This window comes from Sorex araneus, chromosome 3 (assembly GCF_027595985.1).
Source record: "Sorex araneus isolate mSorAra2 chromosome 3, mSorAra2.pri, whole genome shotgun sequence".
Classification (NCBI taxonomy): domain Eukaryota; kingdom Metazoa; phylum Chordata; class Mammalia; order Eulipotyphla; family Soricidae; genus Sorex; species Sorex araneus.
In genome coordinates this window covers 78,224,944-78,247,482 of record NC_073304.1, presented here as the reverse complement: position 1 = coordinate 78,247,482, position 22,539 = coordinate 78,224,944, and the positions used below count along the sequence as shown (strand labels likewise).

General features: G+C 40.9%; 1 protein-coding gene across 2 annotated transcripts in view; it reads right to left on the bottom strand.

The window, feature by feature from the left end:
• The window catches only part of SLC12A6 (solute carrier family 12 member 6), a 95,742-nt gene that overhangs the window by 50,411 nt on the left and 22,792 nt on the right, over window positions 1–22,539 (bottom strand). The window lies entirely within an intron of this gene.

The following is a 22,539-nucleotide window of genomic DNA, read 5'->3' as shown; positions in this document are numbered from 1 at the left end:
GAAAAACAAACAATTGAAAAGAAAAGAAAAAAATGAATGACCAAAATAAATAATTTCTTAAAAATCAGCAACAAAGATCAAATAAGGAAAAAAAAAGACTTCAGAGACATTAAATGATAATAAAAATAATGAATTATTACTAAAAATGATCACAAATCTTATTTAAAAAGAATACAAGACCCGGCAATGATGCTCCTATGTAATATCCCAAAGAACTAAAAAAAAGATACTGTATAACAATATTAATAGCCATATTATTCACAATACACCAAAGGGTGGAAACAAACCAAATGTGCTTTAACATAGGAATGGGTAAGAAAATGTGTTATATTCATAATGGAATATTATTCAACCATAAAAAGAAACAAAGCTTTGATATATGCTAAAACATGGATGAATCTTGAAAACATTATACTAAGGGGATTAAGTAGCCAGACACAGAATGACAATTGTTATATTGACATATGGAATATTTTTAAAAAGGCAAATTCATAGGAAAGAAAGATAAAAAGTTACCAGGGATGGGGATGTTTATTAGTTATGAAGTACAGTATTTGTCTGAGATTTTTTAAACCATGATAACACGGGCTGGAGTGATAATACAGAGGGTAGGGTGTTTGTCCTGAAGTCGGCCAACCTGGGTTCAATCCCTAGCACCCCGTATAGTCCTCTGAGCAACGCCAGGAGTGATTTCTGAGTGCAGAGTCAGAAGTAAGCTCTGAGTACTGCCGGGTATGGCCCCAAAACAAAACAAACAACCAAAAAAAAAAAAGAAGCTGTTGTATATAAACACAATGGACTACCATGAACTGTAAAAATATAAAACAGCAGTTTGTTGCAACCTGAATGCAATTGGAGGCTATCAGGTTAAGCAAAGTGAGTCAGAGGGAGGACAAATAATGGATGATCTCACTCATCTGTGGACTACAATGAGAGAGAACAAAAGAAGAGATAATACTGAGCAATAACAAAACCTTGGCATTGGAACTGGAATACAAAATAATGTTGGAGGTGGGGGAAGAAGTCCAAGCTAGAGGGGGGCAAACAGGGCAGTAGTAGAGGGTTTTAGGCACTGTCTTGGTGGCTGGGTGTAGTAAACTTAGGCACTGTAAACTTAGGCTGGCCACTGTAAACTTAGGCACTATTAGAACAACCAAAAGTGTAATAAATGAAAATTATTTGGGAAGGTTTTTGGGACACACCCTGCAGTGCTGAGTGTGACTCAGGGCTTACTCCTGGCTCTGCACTCAGGAATCACTCCTGGTGAGCTCAGGGAACCAAGAGATGCTGGAGATCAAACTATGTCACTCAAGTGCAAGGCAAGCGCTCTACATGCTATACTATCTCTCTGACCCCAAAAGAAAAATATTATTTTCTCTTTCTCTTTCTCTTTCTCTCTCTCTCTCTCTCTCTCTCTCTCTCATATACACAGAGAAGTTCTTAGTAAATGTTGCACTGATATAAATTCTATAAACTGAATTGTGGAGCTAATCAGTAACTGCAAACTAAATGAGTGACAATATTTATAGCAAAATATTAAGCACATCAGCAACTTGAAAAATCCTATTAATAGCACCCTGCTGAAGATCTAGGCATATGCACATGCAAACATGCTTGGAGTTGAGTCACCTTGACTGGCTACCACAACTAAAGGTAGAACTTTACTTATGAGATATTACATCAAAGACCAGTACTTAACACTTGATAGATCTCTGTCCTCTAAAATCTATGGTGAAAGTGGGGTTCAGAATGCTTGAAGGGTTCACTTGGGATGGGAGATGTATGCTGAAAGTAGACTACGGACCAAACATATGGTCATTAGTAACTTTACTGCAAACCATAACACCCAAAAGAAGAGAGAGAGTAAAAGGGAATGTGACTGCCACAGAGGCTGGGGGAGAGATGGGATGGCGGATGGCGGGAGGGATACTGGAAATATTGGCGGTAGAGAATAGGCACTGGTGGAGGGATGGGTACTTGATCATTGACTAAAACATAATCACAAAAATTTGTAAGTGTAAAAATATTTTTAAAAAACCACCAGTGTCAGACTGATACCTAAGGATAAGAGAAACACGGGCCAGGAGGACTGGTTACAGTGGAAGCCTGTCTCAGGGGCTGGGGAAGAAGGCAGTTGAATAGAGAAACCCTTATAGACTGGATTTGTGCTTTTTGTACATGGTTTCATATAATGGGCTGGAAATGGGCAATTTACAATTACCTATCTTCAAGGCTATGAGAACTTTAAATATAGTGGCTTTCACAGGAGTGACAAATTTACAATTCAGTGAGGAAAATGGTTTTGTTTCTAAAGCAGGCAAACAAAAAGAATCAGTTTTAGGAGTCTAGGAAATGGCTCACTGGACTGGAGAAAATGTTTGCACGTGGAAGTCCAGATGTTTCCCTGAACTTCATGGTCTCTTGAGCATAACCAGGAGCTACCCCTGAACACCAAGAAAGGAACAGTCTATGAGCAATGCTGGCTCTGGTCCCCAAACCAAAACCACATACACAAACACACACAATTATGCAATAGCCTTTTCCATGACATTTATAATATATACATACATATATATATATAAAATCATTTTGGGGGGTTGAGGATAGTACAGCAGGCAAGGCATTTGCCTTGTATACAGCCAACCCAAGGTTGATCCTGCCTGTGAACGATGCCAGAAGTGATCTCTGAATGCAGAGCCAAGACTAAGCCCTGAGCACCAGAGGGAATGGCACAATTTAAAAAAAAAACTTAAAAATAAAACCATTTTTTGGGGGAAGTATTTTGGACCACCCCAGCATTGCATGGGGGTCACTACCAGTCTTGGGGACTATGTGGGGTCAGGCACATGGAAGGAAACTGCCTTAACCTCTGGTAGTATCACTCCAGATGCTATAAAACTTCTAATATGTTAAGAATCCAATAATGGAATGACCAACAGGAATAAAATCTGGGGCTGGATAGTACAGTTGGTAGAGCGTTTTGCCTTATATGTAGTCTACCCAGGTTTGATTCCCAGCAGCCCATATGGTCCCCCAGCACTACCCAGGAGTAATTTCTGAGTGCAGAGCCTGGAGTAACTCCTGAGCATTGCTAAGTATGCCCCCAAACTGGCCCTTGTTAAAAATAAAAAGAGAGAGAATAAAGTCTAACTTTTGATATATAGTAGATACTATGAGTATCTCAAATAAAAATCTGTTTACAGGTGAATTTTTATTAATTTATTCCCCCCTTTCCCTTCCTCAGTCAGTTGGTCAGTGTCTCTCACGCAGAAACACACACAGACACAAACACACAAACAGATATTCTTAAAAAAAAAAAAAGGTGGAAAGGGGTTATCATCACTTTTCTTTAAAATGATATCAGATCCCCTTTCTAAAGATTCTGATTCTGGGGCTGGAGCGATAGCACAGCGGGTAGGGCGGTAGGGCGTTTGCCTTGCATGCGGCCGACCCGGGTTCGATTCCCAGCATCCCATATGGTCCCCCGAGCACCGCCAGGAGTAATTCCTGAGTGCTGAGCCAGGAATAATCCCTGTGCATTGCCTGGTGTGACCGAAAAAGAAAAAAAAAAAAAGATTCTGATTCTGAGGTACTGTTATTAACAGATAGGGAAAAACAGAACATAGCTGAGAATCTCAGGGGTGTGTGTGTAGTAAGGCAGTTTTGATTTGTTGCTTTTTATTGTTATTTTTTGCTACACCCAGTACAGTACTCAGGGCTTATTGCTGGCTGTGTGCAAGGCCAGCACCCTACCCTCTTGTGCTATCGCTTCAGCCCCGACAAGGCAATTTTAACTGAAACTTATTTAGAAAGATGTGAGAAGAGAGAAAGAGGAAGAACACAGGCTTTTCCAGAGTGGAAACAGGCAAGTGGAAATAGAAGAACACAGACTTGTAGAGCAAGCCAAGAATTTAGACCTTAATATTATAGCTGATAAGAAAGGCTGGCTTAACAAGTGACCAGAAATAGACCCCCACTGCTGCAAAAAATATGAAAGCTTAGAGATCTCTCTCCACTCTCCTTTCCCTAACAGTGCTCAGGGGGATCTGGAGCAACTCCAGGCTAGAGGTTCAGTGCTGCACCCTATGATGAGGTGTTGCTGTTGCCAGAGCGCCAGGTGGACCTCATGTTGCACTCCAGTCCCTTGAGCTTTCTCCTTGGCCCTCCAACTTTCTTGATCTAAAGCAAAGTACAAGCCTAAAACAGTTATCTGAAATTTCCTGAGAATGTATTTATAAATAAAAATAGAAATAACATCCAGGTAACTCAAGCAGTGTAGTGCTGATTTTAGAGAGGAAATAAAAATGTTGATTTTTTCTTTTTTTTTCTTTTATTGAATCACCATGTGGAAAGTTACAAAGCTTTCAGGTTTAAGTCTCAGTTATACAATGCTCAAACACCCATCCCTTCACCAGTGCACATATTCCACCACCAAGAATCACAGTATAGCTCCACCCCGCCCCCCCACATCCTCAGCCCTCCACCCCCGCCTGTGTAACTGATAAATTTCACTTTACTTTCTCTTTACTTTGATTACATTCAATATTTCAACACAAAACTCACTATTATTGTTTGGAGTTTCTCCCCCTTAAAGTCGGACCTACTGAAAAGGAAGCATTTGATAATTTGTTTTCCATTGCTGAGAATGAAGTGGTATGAGGTCAAGTGGCTGCACTAGCGGCCGCACAATTTTGGATTTCTGTATTTTAGTATTTTAGTAACTAAGTCCAGAGAAATATCTGCCAGAAATTGCATCATTGCAAACTTGTACTTCTCAGCTATATTATATTCCACATGAGTGCAATCTTTCTATGTCTGTCTCTTTCTTTCTGACTCATTTCACTAAGCATGATACTTTCCATGTTTATCCACTGATATGCAAATTTCATGACTTCATGTTTTCTGACAGCTACATAGTATTCCATTGTGTGTGATGTACCAGAGTTTCTTTAGCCAGTCATCTGTTTTTGGGCACTCTGTTTTTTTCCAGATTGTGGCTATTGTAAACAGTGCTGCAATGAACATAGAAATGCAGATGTCATCTCTACTATACCTTTTTGCCTCTCTGGGATATATTCCCAGGAGTGGTATTGCTGGGTCAAATGGGAGCTCAATTTCTAACTTTTTGAGAATCGTCCATATTGTTTTCCAAAAGGGCTGAACCAGTCGGCATTCCCACCAGCAGTGAAGGAGAGTCCCTTTCTCCCCACATCCACGCCAACACCGGTTGCTTTTGTTTTTTGGGATGTGGGCCAATCTCTGTGGTGTGAGATGATATCTCATTGTTGTTTTGATCTGCATCTCCCTGAAGATTAGTGATGTTAAACATTTTCTCATGTGCCTCTCAGCCATTCGGATTTCTTCTTTGGGAAAGCTTCTGTTCATTTCATCACCCCATTTTTTGATTGGGTTGGCAGTTTTCTTCTTGTGGAGTTCACCCAGTGCATTGTATATCCTTGATATCAACCCTTTATCGGATGGGTACTGTGTAAATATCCTTTCCCATTCTGTAGATTGTCTTTGTATTTTGGTCACTGTTTCTCTTGAGGTGCAGAAGCTTCTTAGTTTGAGATAGTCCCATTTATTTATCTCTGTTTTCACTTGCTTGGCCAGTGGCGTGTCACCTTTGAAGATACCATTGGCTTCAATGTTGTGGAGGGTTTTGCCGACCTTGTCTTCAATGTATCTTACGGATTCTGATCTGATGTTGAGGTCTTTAATCCATTTTGATCTGACTTTTGTACATGGTGATAGGTTGAGATCTAAGCCCATTTTTTTGCATGTAGCTGTCCAGTTTTGCGAGCACAGTTTGTTAAACATGCTTTCCTTGCTCCACTTCACATTTCTTGCTCCCTTATCGAAGATTAGATGATCATATATTTGGGGGGATGTGTCAGAGTATTCAATCCTGTTCCATTGGTCTGCAGTTGATTTTTTTCTTAAAAACAATTATCTCCTTTGTACTGGATAATATACTTCCTTGCTTTGAAGTTGTGAAGACATAATGCATATGTATCTTCTAGTCAAGCTAGGATTCTTCCTTTGAACACCTCACTGACTATATTTTAGATGAATAGAAATGTCTTGTGTAGTTCCTTAGAAGTTCAACTTGGCATTTAAATTTTTTTTTATCTATTATAATTAAAGGAATTTGGAAACTCTTTACTTGATTTGGTAATCTGAAAACTAACCTCTAAGAACCTGCAAATGCCCAATATATTTAAAAGCCGAACAAAAGGCAAAAAGCTCATGAACCCATAGAATGAAACTAGTCATGCTTATAAAAATCACAGTTGGTAAATGGGCTTAAACTGAAGGGCGTTTCTGGTTATGCAATCTAAGTTATACAGTCAACATGATAAAACTGCTCAGAGATAGGTCTGGGCACATTTCTATCTTCTAATGTCCTCTATCTGAATTCTCCCTTCAACATTTTCCCTATGTCACACTGCTGAAGGCACACCCACATTTGACTAAAGCTAGAAGCTGTCCTAAGTATTAATCAAAACATTAAACAAATTTAGTTCCTGTAACACAAGTTGAAATAATGTAACCATCAGGATCCTCTGACAGACTTCATAAATTAATCTACCCACTGGTAAGTACATAGTCAGGTAAGATCACGTGGTACTCCAGCAGTCAAAATGGTAGTTTATATGAAAAGCAGAACCATGTACCTTTCCACAAATGGTGACTACAATGAGAAAGATAAACAATTGAAAATGCTTTTATGTAACAGTAATTTATAGAGTAGTTCTGAAAAGATCGCAGTACATTTAACTTACCCTCAGTAAATGAAACGAAGATTTTTTTTTTCTTGACATAGGCCTTGGATATTAAGAGAAAAATGACTATGGGTGGTATTTACAAAAAGAATCTCAAGAAACTTACTATTTCAATTAGCTTGCACATAGCAAGGTTTTTGTGTGGTTCCAGAGATCAAACCCAGGGCCCCCTACGTAAAAAGCCTGTGGTGTCAGCAGTCTTTTTCTGAATTTCCTTTGATAAATCACTTCAGTTGGCATACCTGAGGCTCTGACACAAATAAAATCTAGTCAGTATCTCTTTTGTTTTTGTTTAGAGGTCACACCCTCCAGTGCTCAAAGCTTACTCCTGGCTTTGTGCTCAAAGCAGGGTTAGTGGGACCATATGGCGTGCCAGGGATCAAATCCAGGTTAACTGCATGCAAGGAAAGCATCCTACCCACCATACTATAGCTCCAGCCCCTTCTCCTGTAGCTTTCTGAAAGTCACTTAAAAATATTTATATACAAAAATATTATTTTTATAGTATGTCAATGTTGTCTGCCCCATACCTCTCCAGATAACCTCCAGATATCTCCAGATACCATTGTCCATTCCCTTCATTTCCTTATATACCACATGAATAAAATTTTTTTTAAATGAGGCCCCCATAACCATGTCACCAGACCCCGCACCAGGGGTGCCCCAGATGGGGGCGGGTGAGAGCCCTCCCCACCCCAAGGGACCCAGCCCCTGCAGCCGACCTCCACTACCCCATGGCCGCCATGCTCCAGGCCGCTTTCCACATGCTCAGGCCAAGTCTCACACATGAGTGAACATATTCCTGGACCGACACATCATCATAAAGGGAAATATATATATATATATACATATACATATATATGCCTCTTGGAGAGCCTTGCAAGCTACCAAGAGTATCCCACCTGCATGGAAGAGCCTGGCAAGCTCCCTGTGGCGTATTCAATATGCCAAATACAGTAATAATAACAGGTCTCGTTCCCCTGACCCTGAAAAAACCTCCAATCATTGGGAAAAATGAGTATGGAGAGGCTGCTAAAATCTCAGGGCTGGTACAAATTGAGACATTACTGGCACCCGCCCGAGTAAATCCGAGTGATAACACATGAATAAAATCATCTGGAGTTTGTCCTTCTTAATTCATCACACCCACTAGTCCTAAGTTGCACCAAAAGATAGAATTTCAGTATATACATACTGAAATTTATATAAATCATATACAAATTTATATAAATTATATAATTTATATTTATATAAAAGCATATAGATTATATGAATTTATTTTATATTTAATATAAATATATTATATTTAATATAAATTTATATTCATATTTAATTACATTATTTATATAACATTTATATAAATTTATGTGAATTATATAAATTTCAGTATACATACTGAAATTATATAAATATGTATTTTTTTAATTTTGGGGGGGGTCACACCTGAAAATGCTCAGGGTTACTCCATTACTCCTGGCAGTACTCAAGGGACCATATGGGATGCTGGGGATTGAACCTGGGTCAGCCGCATACAAGGCAAATAATGCCCTACCCACAGTATTGCTCCAGTCCCAAATATTTTATATTCTTGTGGTGGATGCCCAGAAGTAGAATTGCAGGATCAGATATGATAGTTCTACTTTAGGGTTTCTTTCTAACTGCACTCCTGCCAACAATGGATGCTTAATTTAATAAATTAAAAATATGTATATATATATATATATACACACACATATATATACACATATGCGGCCAGTGGTCTTCAACCATTAGTCTACAGATGTAAGAAGCTTGAAAATCTTGGTTTTAATGCTAGATTCTGGTTTATATGTAGGACAGTTGCAAATCTGTAGGTGTAAAAAGGTTGTAGAAGACTGATAGGCCATTCTCATTGATGTGATGTGTTATCTCATTGTTTTGACTTGCTTTTCCCTGATAATCAGTGGTGAATACCTTTTCATATGCCCACTGGCCCTCTGTATATCTTCTTTGAGGAAGTGTATATTCAGCTCTTCTTCCTGTCTCTCCCATCCCTCCAACAGTCCACCACACAAATCCCAAAGGAGTTGAGACTCCAGTATTCCCCTTGGGTGAGAAAGGAGATGAAGGGCACTCCTGAGTTTTCCACATATTATCCTTGAGGTGGTCTTCTGTATTCTCCTCTTCCTCTCCTTCCTTCTCTGGTGGCTTCTCATAAACCTTTTCCAAAAGTATCATTATCATTCCATCCCAGGTAGATATCTTAGAAGCAGAACAATTGGCATTACCCTCCTAGCTAAGAATCTTCTTAAAACCACCAGGTAAGAGAATTCAGGCCAGAGCTATGCAGCAGACCAAGTCTTGCTGTTCCAGAGGTACCACCTGTGTGCATCCTGAAGGTGTTTCTCTCAGAGGAATCAGTGACACCCACTGACCCTAGGAATGGTGCTATCATCAGAATGTGCAGTGTTTAGGACCAAAGGTTATCTAGTGAGGTTGTTCATGACAAGTGTGACAGCATGACAACACAGTGCTGTGTTAGCAGTCTGATGAGAACTTGAACTGTGAACTTACTAGGAAACACTTCCTTTAGCCTAAAAGGCATGTCTGATAGCTGCTAAGGTTTGTGTATATGTTGCTAGGAATCAAACCCAAGGCATGTGCTCTATTACATCTCTATATGGCTTTAATATACTAATATCCAAATAGTTTGGGATACTGTTGTAACAAGAATTTTCACTGTAGCATAATAGCAGATTTCAAAGCCAGTTTCATTTGTCAGCAGGTTTAGTCTATGAACATCTTTGGGATATCAGATTGGGATATCAGAAGGATTCATTCACTTAAGTTTTCCACAACCCTACTCCTTTAGGGCAGCAACAACTTTCAATGTTGGCTAAATCTTGAGGATAATAAAAAGGTCAGCTACATCACATCCCGTAGCCTTGATTCACTGTTTATATGACCCCACCTGTTGTATGTCTTCAATCTGCACCTCAAATGCACGTGAAGCCACAATCAAATTTTGACTCACATAGTTTATTTTTGTCACTGGAGAAACATAAGTATGTTCAGCAGAATGAGAAGATAGGACATGATTCCTCTTTAGCTTGGCCTAACTGAAGGAAAAGTGCTGGCTGGTTTGCCCTGTGGAATGCCTTTTCACACAGAAAGATATGGAATGGGGTATGTGGCACAAAGGGCCTGAATCCCTCATGGCACTCCAACTATAACTATGGGAGGATCTGGGCTATAGCTCAACTGCAGAGCACTTGCCTTGACCCTGGGCACCCAAAGAAAAAAACAGATGAGTGGATAATATTGTATTTGCTGTATACAAATTCAATAGACTATTGATCAGCCATAAGAAAAGGTGAAATTCTACCTTTTGCTACAACATGTGTAGAACTAAAGGGGTCATATTAAGAAAAATAACTGAAGGGTAGAACAAATGCCAGATGATTTTATTCGTGTGGTACATAAAGAAACAAAAAAAAAAAGGGAAAATACAATGGTAAATGAAAACCATCCTTGGACTCTTGACAATAGAACTGAATTTGTCAAGAGGAAGTTGAGGGGTGGGGAGGGATAGGGTAGACAATATAACAGTGAAACATTATAAAGTTTTAAAATTTCAAATATTTAGGGGCTGGAGTGATAGCACAGCGGGTAGGGCATTTGCCTTGCACGCGGCGGACCCGGGTTCAAATCCCAGCATCCCATACGGTCCCCTGAGCACCGCCAGGGGTAATTCCTGAGTGCATGAGCCAGGAATGACCCCTGTGCATTGCCGGGTGTGACCCAAAAAGAAAAAAAAATTTCAAATATTTAAATACAAGTCTAATTTTACTGGCAATTGGAATACAACACTATGGCAAATCATTCCATTTCTGAGCTAAGAGATTTTAAACTTCTTACTATTGTTATTTTAAAAACTTCTTCGCTAAATCCGGTAATCATACTCTACTGGAGCCAAGAAATAGTATAGCAGGTTAAGGTGTTTGACTTGCATGAAGCTGATCTGATTTTGATTTTCCACATCCCATATGGTTCCCCAGAGCCTGCCAGGAATGACTCCTGAGTCTGAGTCTACACTCAGAGTAATCCAAGAGTAATCCCTGAGCACTTCTGGGTATCGCTCTCCACCCTCACCCCTACCAAAAAAAAAAAAAAAAACCCACACCATATTCTGTTTTCTGGGACATATAAACTCTTGAGTTAGTGTTCAAAGGAACTAATCATGGGGTAAAGAGGATAGTTTCAAGGGCTGGAGTGCATGCTTTGCTTGTGAAAGGGCCAAGATCAATCCTGGCACCACAGGGTCCCCTGTGCACCGCCAGGAGTGGCCCCAGAGTACTGCACTGGGGGTATTCCACTAAGCACAGTTGGCCATGACCTCCAAACCAAAAACATATCCAAATCTAAATTACTTCCCATGTTACTTCAAAATTTGTAGTTCTTACATTGCTCTGTTCAATAACTTTTGTAAGCACCTTTTAAATGTGACATGTCTAATTATTAGCAAAGCATCAAACAGTTTTCCTCTTGTTAGTGGCCAAGAGGCAAATACTTATAATACCAAAAATGACCAAACAGGACTGGGAGATAGCACAGTAGTTAGGATGCCCTCACTTTAGTATGATCACTGATATCACGAGGTCCCAAGCATTGCTAGCTGTCACTCTGGAGAATCCCCCACCACTTTCAGGTGCAGCCCTGGGATATGCACCCCCAGCATGCCAAGGTGGCTCAAGTACTCCCTAGCACTTACACAGCAGTGTATTCTTAGGCCCTTGAACTGATATATTGGTGCAGTAGGTCAAATCAGCCCCCATGGGCTTCTAAGAACCATTTGGAAAGCCTCCACCATAAGGTCCACCCCCCAAGGGAAAAATAATTACAAAAAAGCAGGGAGGTTGGAGAAAGAGATAGTACACTAGGTACAATGCTTGTCTTGCACGTTCAATCCCTAGCACTACATGAGGTTGGTCTCTTGAGCACCCCAGGTGTCCCTCCCAAGCACAAAGCCAGGAATACCAAATGAGCATCACTACATGTAATCACATAGAGACAGAGTAGTAGTACAGCATGTAGGGTGCTTTTCTTGCACGTGGCAAACCCAAGTTCAATTCCCGGCATCCCATATGATTCCCCTGAGTACCACCAGGAGTATTTCCTGAGTAAAAAGCCAGGAGTAACCCAAGAACTGTGGTTGTATCCCAGAAAAAAAAATGAAAAAAAAAAAAACCAACTATGTGCAACTCCAAAACCTAAATTAAACCAGGAATAAGCCCTGAGTACTGCTGGGTATGGCCCCAAAACAAACAAACAAAAAATTAAACCACAGTCAGAGTATAGACAATTCATGAAAGAATAATTTGAGAATTGTCTTAAATATTCAGTCTAAAAGGTGTCTCAGATAATGAGACATTTGACCAATAATTTGAAGCTATATAAAAGTCTGCAAAAAAAATATTGGCAGAGAGAACAGTTAAGGTTAGAGCAATTCTCTGAAGAACAAGTTGATACAGTCAATGAACAAGGCCAGGTTACCAGGCAGAGTAAGAAAAGGTGATAGGATATAGGAGGAGATGAAGGTGCATCGCAGAGGAGGAACAGAACTTTTGGACCAATAAGGACTTCTGATTATACTTGAGTCATCTTGGAGGCTACTGAAATTTCAAGTATTTTTATATTTAGCTTGGGGGCCACACATTCTCAGGTCTACTCCTGGCTCTGCACTCAGGAATCACTCCTGGTGGTGCTTGGGGGCCCATATGAGATGCTAGGTATCAAATCCTAGTGGGCTGTATGCAAGGCAAGTGCCCTGCCCGCTACACTATGCTACACTATCTCTGCAGCACAAAGTCTTATATTTTAATATGATCACTCTACTGCTGTCTAGAGAAGAGAGCGTAAGAGATAAGTTTGGAAGTAAATGAGTAGGAAACACAAGACTTGTGCAATAATAGTACAAGACAAAAACATGGTAGTTTGGATCAGGTCAGAAATAAAAGGGCTTAGAAGCAGTCAAATGCGGGTGTTTCAGGATAAGGACTCAAAGATCAGCATGCAGATAGACTGGATATATGGAGATGGGGGGATAAGGACTCAAAGACTTGTTTTGCTTTTTTTCCCCAGAGCAATTAGATGAACAAGGATGCCATTTACTGATTTGCAAAAGACCGGGAAAAGAGCAGTGATAGAGCTGATGAAATAAAGGCAGAGAGACTATTGCAGCTACAACATGAGCAGTGAAGAGAACAGAGGCAGTGAAAAGAGAACAGAGAATCTGGAGGCAAAGCTCAGGTGGTATTAGAGCTCTGTTATACACTATTCATAGAACTCTTAAGAAATGATTCACTATTTTTCTTATCCTTTATTTACTATATATTCAATAGGAATAATTGAATTATTTCCACAGAAAATTACTCAGAGTGTCCATTAATATCAACTATTAGAAACAAGAGATGACCCATGGATTGACTGATCCTCAATACAAATATCAAAAGTAATGTTATAATCATTAAGAATATGAGAATTTGGGTAGCTGGGGATAATTTTTGCAACTTAAAACATTTTGCAGGGGCTGGAGTGATAGCACAGCGGGTAGGGCGTTTGCCTTGCACGCGGCCGACCCAGGTTTGAATCCCAGCATCCCATATGGTCCCCTGAGCACCGCCAGGGGTGATTCCTGAGTGCATGAGCCAGGAGCGACCCCTGTGCATTGCTGGGTGTGACTCAAAAAGAAAAAAAGAAAACATTTTGCAGTGTAACAGTACGCCAAGGAAAATGGAGCAATGTGGGTGGAATCCTTGGCAGACTAACAGAACTTAAAATAGTACAGTAATATGATATTAAGTTTGATTCACCAGTCTCATAAAAGTTTAATGCTTTTATATTAGCGTTTATATATACATTAACATATAATTTGGAATTGGGGGAGCAGACCTTACAGTGCTTAGGATATATTCCTGGCACTGTGCTCAGGAGGTGGTGGTTGGCCAACTGTATAGCAGGGCTGGGGATCATACTGGGATTAGTGGCAAGTAAGGCAAATGCCCTATCTCCAGTGCTGGTCCAATAATTTGGAATCTGGTGGGGATGTTAAGGTTATACCTACCAGTGTTCAAGGACTATTCACAAGCTCAGGAGAAATCCCTGGAAGTGCTTGGGGAACCACATGTGGTGATAGGGATCAAACCGGAATTATCAGGATGCCAGGCAAGCACTAACTTACCCGTACTATTACCCCAGACCCTCTCTAAAAATTTTTGTTGTTTGTTTGTTTTTTGGGGGAGTCACACCTGGTGATGGTCGGGGGTTAGTACTTCCTAGCTCTGCAGTCAGGACCTTCTCCTGGCAGTGCTTAGGACACATATGAGATGCCAGGGATCGAACTTGGGTTGGTCTCATGTCAGGAAAGAACCCACTGTATTCTATCTCTCCAGCCACCCCCCACCCAGAATATTTTAAATAAAATAACTGCCCAGTAATACCTGTACTACATTCCTAGTTTATTAATGGCTCCAATGCAAAGAAACAATAATAATGTATTTCAAAAAGTTTTTAAAAATACCTAAAATTGTGCTAGAAAATACTGTAAGTAAAGGAAGGAGTATATTTCCTGCTACTAAAAAGCACATAAGCCTAGTTTCAGGGTCAAACTCAACATACAAAACTAAAAAAAAAATGATAGTAATAAGAGTACATTTAACATTTTTAATTACTAAAATGTTTTCACATATTTGATTCTTGTGACAATCTTCTGATATCTCAGAAGCTAACTCTAGATTTAGCAGTGGAGCCTGCATGTGTGAGGACCTGGATTTGATCTCACACAGAGTGGCAGGGGGCTAGGGAATTGTTTAGGAACTAAAGCAAGGTTAGGCTAAATGGCTTGATTATTTTTAGACATTCTTATTTCTTCACTTGCTTCATTTTAACTTAGCTAGCTGGTTCTCTTAAAAATATTTATGGACTAAGTGCCTTTTTACATCAGGCCATTATTTCAGGTTGCGTATCTGACTTATTCCCCCATATACCTCTTTATATTTCAGGAATGAACAGCTAAAACCAAATAGACAACTCTTAAGAGCAACTTCTGGACACTTCAGTCAAATGATACACCCATTCAGATCCAAGATAGTACAAGAAGTTACCATTACACTATGAATTCCCATCAACAGTGTTCACACCAGTTTCCATAGTTTAAGAGGTCAACTCTTAAAGGGACCATTGCAATCTTTAAAGAATCCAAATGTACATGGGCTGAATATCTCCACTGTGAGATACAACAATCTCACTTTCTTCTACAGAAACATTTTTGAGCTTTTAGCAAATTATTTATAACAAGCAATCTAAAATGTTGAGGGCCTGCTGTGGGGGCACTGTAGCACTGTCATCTCGTTGTTAATAGATCTGTTCGAGCAGGCACCAGTAACGTCTCCATTGTGAGACTTGTTGTTACTGTTTTTGGCATATCGGATATGCCACGGGTAGCTTGCCAGGCTCTGCTGTGCGGGCGAGATACACTCGGTAGTATGCGGGACTCTCTGAGAGGGACGGAGGAATTGAACCCAGATTGGCCACATGCAAGGCAAACACCCTACCCACTGGATTCTGATTTTTCCTCATAATGCTCATTTCTTCCTAAAATTTGAATAATTCAGGGGCTGAATTATTAAGATACTTGCCTTACATGCAGCTGACCCCAGTGTGACTTCCAGCACTGCACGGTTCCTGGAGCACTGGCAGAAGCAACAACTGAGCACAGAACAGGAAGTAGCTACTGAGCACTGCTAGGATGGCCCAACCTGCCCCCACCAATTTAAAATATTCATTCACAAGAATGAATATAAGTAATACAGTTAATAGATGACTGGAGCAATAGCACAGCGGGTAGGGCGTTTGCCTTGCACGCGGCTAACCCGGGTTCGATTCCTCCATTCCTCTCAGAGAGCCCGGCAAGCTACCGAGAGTATCCCGCCCGCGCAGCAGAGCCTGGCAAGCTGCCTGTGGCATATTCAATATGCCAAAGACAGTAATAACAAGTCTCACAATGGAGACGTTACTGGTGCCCGCTCGAGCAGATCGATGAACAACGGGACAGTGCTACAATGCTATCTTGGATAAAATAATTAAAATACAAATCAACAAAACAAGGTAATCAGTGTGTGAACTTCACAGAGACATCGATGCCCATTTCATTTCTACTACACCATACTATTGAAAAACACTACTCAGCAAACTGGAGCAATAGTATGGCGGGTAGGGCACTGGCCTTGCATGCAGCCAATCCATGTTCAATTCCCCGCACCCTACATGATCCACTGAGTACCTCCACAAGGGAGCACGGTGGGCTCTTCCAGAGCACAGAGCCAGGAGTAACCCCTGATGACTGACGGGTGTGCTTCCCCCTCACCCCCAATAAAAAACAAATACTACTTAACCCAGAAAGATGCTCCCTCCCTGCCCACACCATCTTTTCAGGGCATGAGAAGATAAAGGAAAGCTTATGTAATTACAGAATTTAATACAGAAGTGGAAAAAAATAGGGCAAGATAAAGATCATTCACTTAGAACAGTAAAGATGGTTAAGTGTAAATGTTAAAACATGTTTCAATCAAGTTTTTTCTTTTGCACACTTGGCAGTGATGCTTGAGGGTGACTCTAGGCTCAATCATTGCCTGGAGATTGCTCCCACTGGTATTCTGAAACCATGCAGTGCTGGAGATCAAACCCAGGGCTCCTGCATGCAAAGCATACACCTCCTGCCTGCTGAGCAATCTTCTTGTCCTTATTTTTGTCACCTTTAATATTTTTTGTTACTTGTAAGTCACTTACAGATTATTCATGTACAAATACAAGTAACCATAAATATCTATTGTAATTTACCTTAATAAACTTTTTTATTAGATAATTCTGTGTCCACACCTGGTGCTCAGAGCTTACTCCTGGCTCTATGCACAAGGATCACTGCTGGAAGGCCCAGGGGAGACTAAAGGGGGTGTCGGGATCAAACCTGGGTTAACTGTATGCAAGGAAAGAGCCTTACCTACTAGGCCATCCCTCCAGACCTACATTTTGTACTAAATATCTTGGTAAAATGATGATTTTAGATTACCATGATATAATTACCCCTTTTTTTCTCCACCTACCACTAAACCTAATAACTGAGTGCTGAATCCTTTTTTTTTTTTTTTGGCTTTTTGGGTCACACCTGGCAATGCACAGGGGATACTCCTGGCTCTGCACTCAGGAATTACTACTGGCGGTGCTCAGGGGACCATATGGGATGCTGGGAATCAAACCCGGGTTGGCCGAGTGCAAGGCAAACGCCCTACCCGCTGTGCTACTGCTCCAGCCCCAAGTGCTGAATCCTTTATAGCAAATATTTTTCTATGAGTGCAAGGAGGGCTGGAGCGATAGCACAACGGGTAGGGCGTTTGCCTTGCACATGGCCGACCCGGGTGTAATTCCTCCATCCCTCTTGGAGAGCCCAGCAAACTACTGAGAGTATCTCGCCCAAGTGGCAGAGCCTGGCAAGCTAATCGTGGAATATTCGATATGCCAAAAACAGTAACAAGTCTCACAATGGAGACATTACTGGTGCCCGCTTGAGCAAAACAATGAGCAATGGGATGACAGTGATACAGTGATGAGTGCAAAGAATATATTTCACATCTCTTTCAAAACCTAATGATCTATTTTTTAACAAGCTCATAATCTCCGCTTGGCAACAGTATCTAGCAAGATTAAAATCATTTGTATTACATCTAATTTTAGTTTAAACCCTATTAATGGCAAGCATTCTGGCATTTCATTTAGTGACAAAGCTTCCATTATAAAGAAAACCAGAAAAGCAGTGAACCAACTTAAGAAAAAATATTAAATTAATGCCAGAATAATACATACGCAAAAATGAATAACTATAAAGGTAGTTGTCTAAATGACTGAGTTTAGAGAAAATTTCTTATTATCATCAGACAATAGCTATAACAATAGCCCATGTGAGGCAGAATCCCAGCTCCAGAACAAACTACCTCAAAGAAAACGAAAATGATTTACCCAGCTTGGTATAACCGATAGCCTGTGGTACAGTCTTTACTGCTATAAAGATCCAAAAGAGAGGGAAAAGTTGGATCAAGTGGGAACTTTAAAAAAAGCCTTTGAAATGACAACAATCTAAGAAGACAGTAGAGGGGTTAAGGCACTTGCCTTGTGTTCTTCTTTATTTTATTTGGCTTTTTGGATCACACCCAGAGATGTTCAGGGGTTACTTCTGACTCTGCACTCAGGAATTACTCTTGGTGGTGCTGGTAGGACCTCTGGGGATGCCAGGGATTGAACCTGGGTCGGTCGCGTGCAAACACCCTATCCATTGTACTATCCCTACAGCTCAACCGTGATCTTAATTTTATTCTCAGCATTGCATAAGGTCCCCTAAGTACCACCAGGAATGATCCCTGAGCACAGAGCCAGGAGTAGCCCTGAGCACTGTTTGGGTGTGGTTCAAACAAAAACCTTAAAATTATAAAGATCTCAAAATCAGGGGCCAGGGAGTTTAGGGGTTAAGGTGCTTGCCTTGCAGGTGCCAACTCCAGTTTGATCCTCGGCCTTACATATGGTCCCCAAGCACTGCCAGGAGTGATCCCTGAGCATAGAATGGAATGCAAGTTCAGAGCCCACCAGGTGTGGCCCAACCCCCAACTCCACCCCCACTCACCTCCCCTCTGCAAATATCTAAACCATCAGGAAAGAGAGAGAAAGGGATAAAGCACAAGGCTGGGATGGTTTGTTTGGAAGGATTAAGTCATATTAGGAAAAGTCTTTAAAGTGTGAAGGAGATGGAAAACAACTGAAATTCCCTACATAGTAGTCTAAAAGTGAAAGCAGTATTTTTAGGTATGAAAACATGAGTGCAAAATGCAAAATGAAGTGAATTCAGATTTATTAGAGACAGGCAGGCACACACTCTGTTAGACTACCATAGTTTAGAAATCCTTTTATTGGGAGTTAAGGAGTATGTCTCCCAGGTGGTGCTCAGAAAGTCCAGGGCCCCTCCCAGTGATTCTTAGCCAACCAGGTCTGTAGTTCAATACAAGATCTGAGGACGCTGCTCTGATACTGTGGCACTTAGGATGCAATGCAAGTGCCTTAGCTGTTGCACTATCTCTCTGGCCCTTGTTATAACTACACAAAACTCCTATAGAAACTGATCAGATGGGGGGTATGGTGCCGCCAGCAGATCAACCTGTACCTGATGGTGTGTTCAGACTTCCTGATACCCCAAAATTGCCGCTGTGCCTTTGGCTGGACCCCCACAATTTGGGGTCAAGTTACCAAGAAATTAAACAGCCAAAAGTTAGGTAAATGGAGCCATGCCCAAAACCACCTCCAGCTCAGCTATACAAGCTCATTTATTGGCCTGATTTCAGAGATCCATAAATCTCAAAAGAGATAAAACAAACTGCAGTTAGGGTCAGTGACACAGCGCACTGCAGGCGAGCAGGCGTGCCCTGCAGGGCATATGCTATAGTTTACTTCTCTGGAAAAGATGAAAACAAGGGCCATAATCTAGAGACACACAAAAGAATCTCTGTACCAAGCAGCTTGCTGCAGAGATGCCTCTGACTTTAAGTCAGGCCGACTTCACCAGGGTGCCTCAGAACGGGGTAGGCGTCATCCTCCACCTGCCCTAAAAACCCCAGTGACTACCAGCTTCCAGAACCCAATGAGAAGTGCAGGTATGCGGGTTCAGTGACCACAAACTCCAGGCCTCAAGGGACAGGAGATGGGCTGGTCCTTCTCATCCCCCTGCCCCATGGGACCCTGGAGGTCACACCCACAAACTGCCTCTGGCTGGTACTTAAGCTCCTTGGCAGCCATGATCCAGAGACACAAAAGAATCTCCTAACGGAGCAACTCACTGCAGAGATTTCTCCAGACCCTAATTATCTGGAATTTTAGAATTCCAGGAGCACACAGCCACTCTTGCGGCCATGCAACATCTTATGCTATTCGTAACAAGCAATACAAACGATAGCATTGGGGAGATTATTCTGCCATAGAGGCAGGGGGAGGGTAGGATGAGGGAGGATACTTGAGTTCTCTCTCGGGGGTGGAAGATGTACACTGGTAGAAGGTTGGGTGATCGATCATTATGTGACTGAAACCCAAACAGGAAAGCTTTGTAACTGTATCTCATAGTGATTAAAAAAATAATAATTTTAAAAATAATAAAATAAAATTAACATTCTGAATTAAAAAAAGTAATGTGAAGTTCATGTCCAATTCAATCAACTTAATCAATGGCTGAATAAATAGCAGTACTCCTACATTTAAAAAAAAAAGAAAAAAAGAAATTGATCAGATTTTTTTTTTTTTTTTTAGAGCAATGGTCCCTCTGAAATCAGAGGGACTTAGTTTAAAGAAAAGGTGGCAAGACATAAACAGCCGGCAAGCAAGTAGCTGAATCTGGAATGGACCAGGAACTAGAACCACTCATGAGCCTTACTGAAGCCATTCAAGCCCATCTATTGCATCAGGGACCTACTGCAGTGCAGGAGGAGGAATGGAAGGACACCAAGAGTTACAGACACTGCTGCCATTATTGGGACTCTAATAATATCCTTCAAATTCTGGGACATGTGTTAAGTGTAAACATTAAATCAACAGAAGCCCCTGAGGAAACTACTGTGTTTAGTTAAGTGTCTCAAACAAGAGGAATGTTCCTAGAAACCCACTTTTTGTTGTCTGAACTTCAAGTTTATATAAAGAAAGCAAAAATGGGGCTGGAGAAACTGTATCAATCCCCGAGCTCCACTGAGGTCTTGGAATGAGGATATAACTCAACAATGAAGATTTGCCTTGCATGCGCAAGGCCCTGTTTTCAGTTCTTAGCCCCACAAAAAAACACAGATAGACAATATAATCACTGAATTTTCATATCTTTTGCTTTTTGTTATGGGTGATCTGTATCATTTTACATGCATTGTAGAATACATTTTCTATTTTATTCATTTTAAAAGATGATTTTTAATGAGCACAAAAGGGATCAAAGAGCTGAATATAAAACTTGAAATCATAAAATACATACAAAAAAATCATCAACAGACTGGAGCAATAGCACAGCCGGTAAGGAGCTTGCCTTGCATGTGGCTGACCTGGGTTCGACCACCAGCACCCCAGAAAGTACTCCCAAGTCGGCCAGGAGTGATGCCTGAGGGCAGATCCAGAAATAAACCCTGACCACCACCAGGTGTGGCCTCTACCCGCCCCCACTTCAAAAAAAAAATCATTGGCAGGATCTCAGTATCAGAGGTGCATTTAGAGACTCAAATCTAATGTCAAGAGAAACAAAAGCAAACATAAACCTACACTAAACAGTGATCTAGAACTTGGGGTTGCACACAATAAAAATGACAAGGACTGTTATCCAAAATATCAGAAGCACTCACACAACTTAACAAAAGAAAAGCAACTTAAACCCAAAAAAAAGTAAAAAATAACAAACACTCCTACGAAGAAGATATAACAGATAGCCTACTGACACGTAAGAAAATGTTCAACCTCACTTTTTATTAGGACATGCAAATCAAAACTACAATGAGTTACCATTGCATGTAGCCTTATATCCCTCCTTCTCCACTCTCTCCTCCCTCCCTTTCTTAAATGTTCCTATTATTTTATATTATATTAAGTTTCTGCTTGTAACTTAATATGAAACTATTAACTATTTGCTGATCTTATACATTATTTACTGTGACTGATTTTTTTTCTCTTTGGGGTAGCCTGGCTTCCCTAGATTTTTCTCATTTCACACGGCCTTAGGTTCCACCGCTAGAGGATCACAAGGGTGACAAGCTCGAGAAAACAAAGATAAACCAATCTCAACCCTGCAGAAGCCCAGGAAAGAGTTTCCCCCATCTCCCAATCTCAGGGTAGGAAGATGTCAGTCCTCTGGTTCTTTCCCTTTCTCCTCCCACGGGAGTCCATGCATCTCTATCAAGCCAAGCTCCTTCTTGGAGCTGCCATTCTCAGCCAGGTGTATGTTCTGCATGCTCTGGAATTTATGTTCAAACCCAGCACCAGGTGGCCACCCACCACTGCCAGCTGTGCCCAGGAGGCACCCAATCCCTGAACACTGTTTGGGATATTTAAAAAGGGGGAATTATTAGATATTCACTTTTTTTAACCTTCTGATAAGTAATTCTTATTTACAAACTAATCCGAAAAAATCTTGACAAATAGGGGCCAGAGTGATTGGGTATTTGCTTTACATGAAAGCAGACCCAGGTTTGATTCCTGGCATCCTATACAGTTCTCCAAGCACCAACAGGAGTACTTCCTGAATGCAGAACCAGGAGTAAACCCTGAGCATCAACAGATGTGGCCCAAACCCTGACCCCGAAACCGCCCCACCCCCGGACAAAAAAAACACCCCTAAGATTATCTGAAGGGATGAGGCTATCAGTATGAAAGAGAAACATGCCTAAATGTACAGTGAGAGTGTATGTGTATACACACATAAACACACACACGTAAATGGTTGTCGGGTTTTAAAAAAAGAAAAAAACTGAGCATAGAGCCAAGAGTAAGCCCTGAGCACAGCTAGGTGTGACCCCCCCAAAAAAAATTAAAAATAAAACACATTTTTTGGCTAAAGAGATAGCTCAAAGGGCTGAAAGCACATTTTGCATGCTTGACGTGGGTTTGGTTCCTTGAACACCATGCTGAATTAGGTGTGGCCCCCCCAAAGAGAAAAATAATT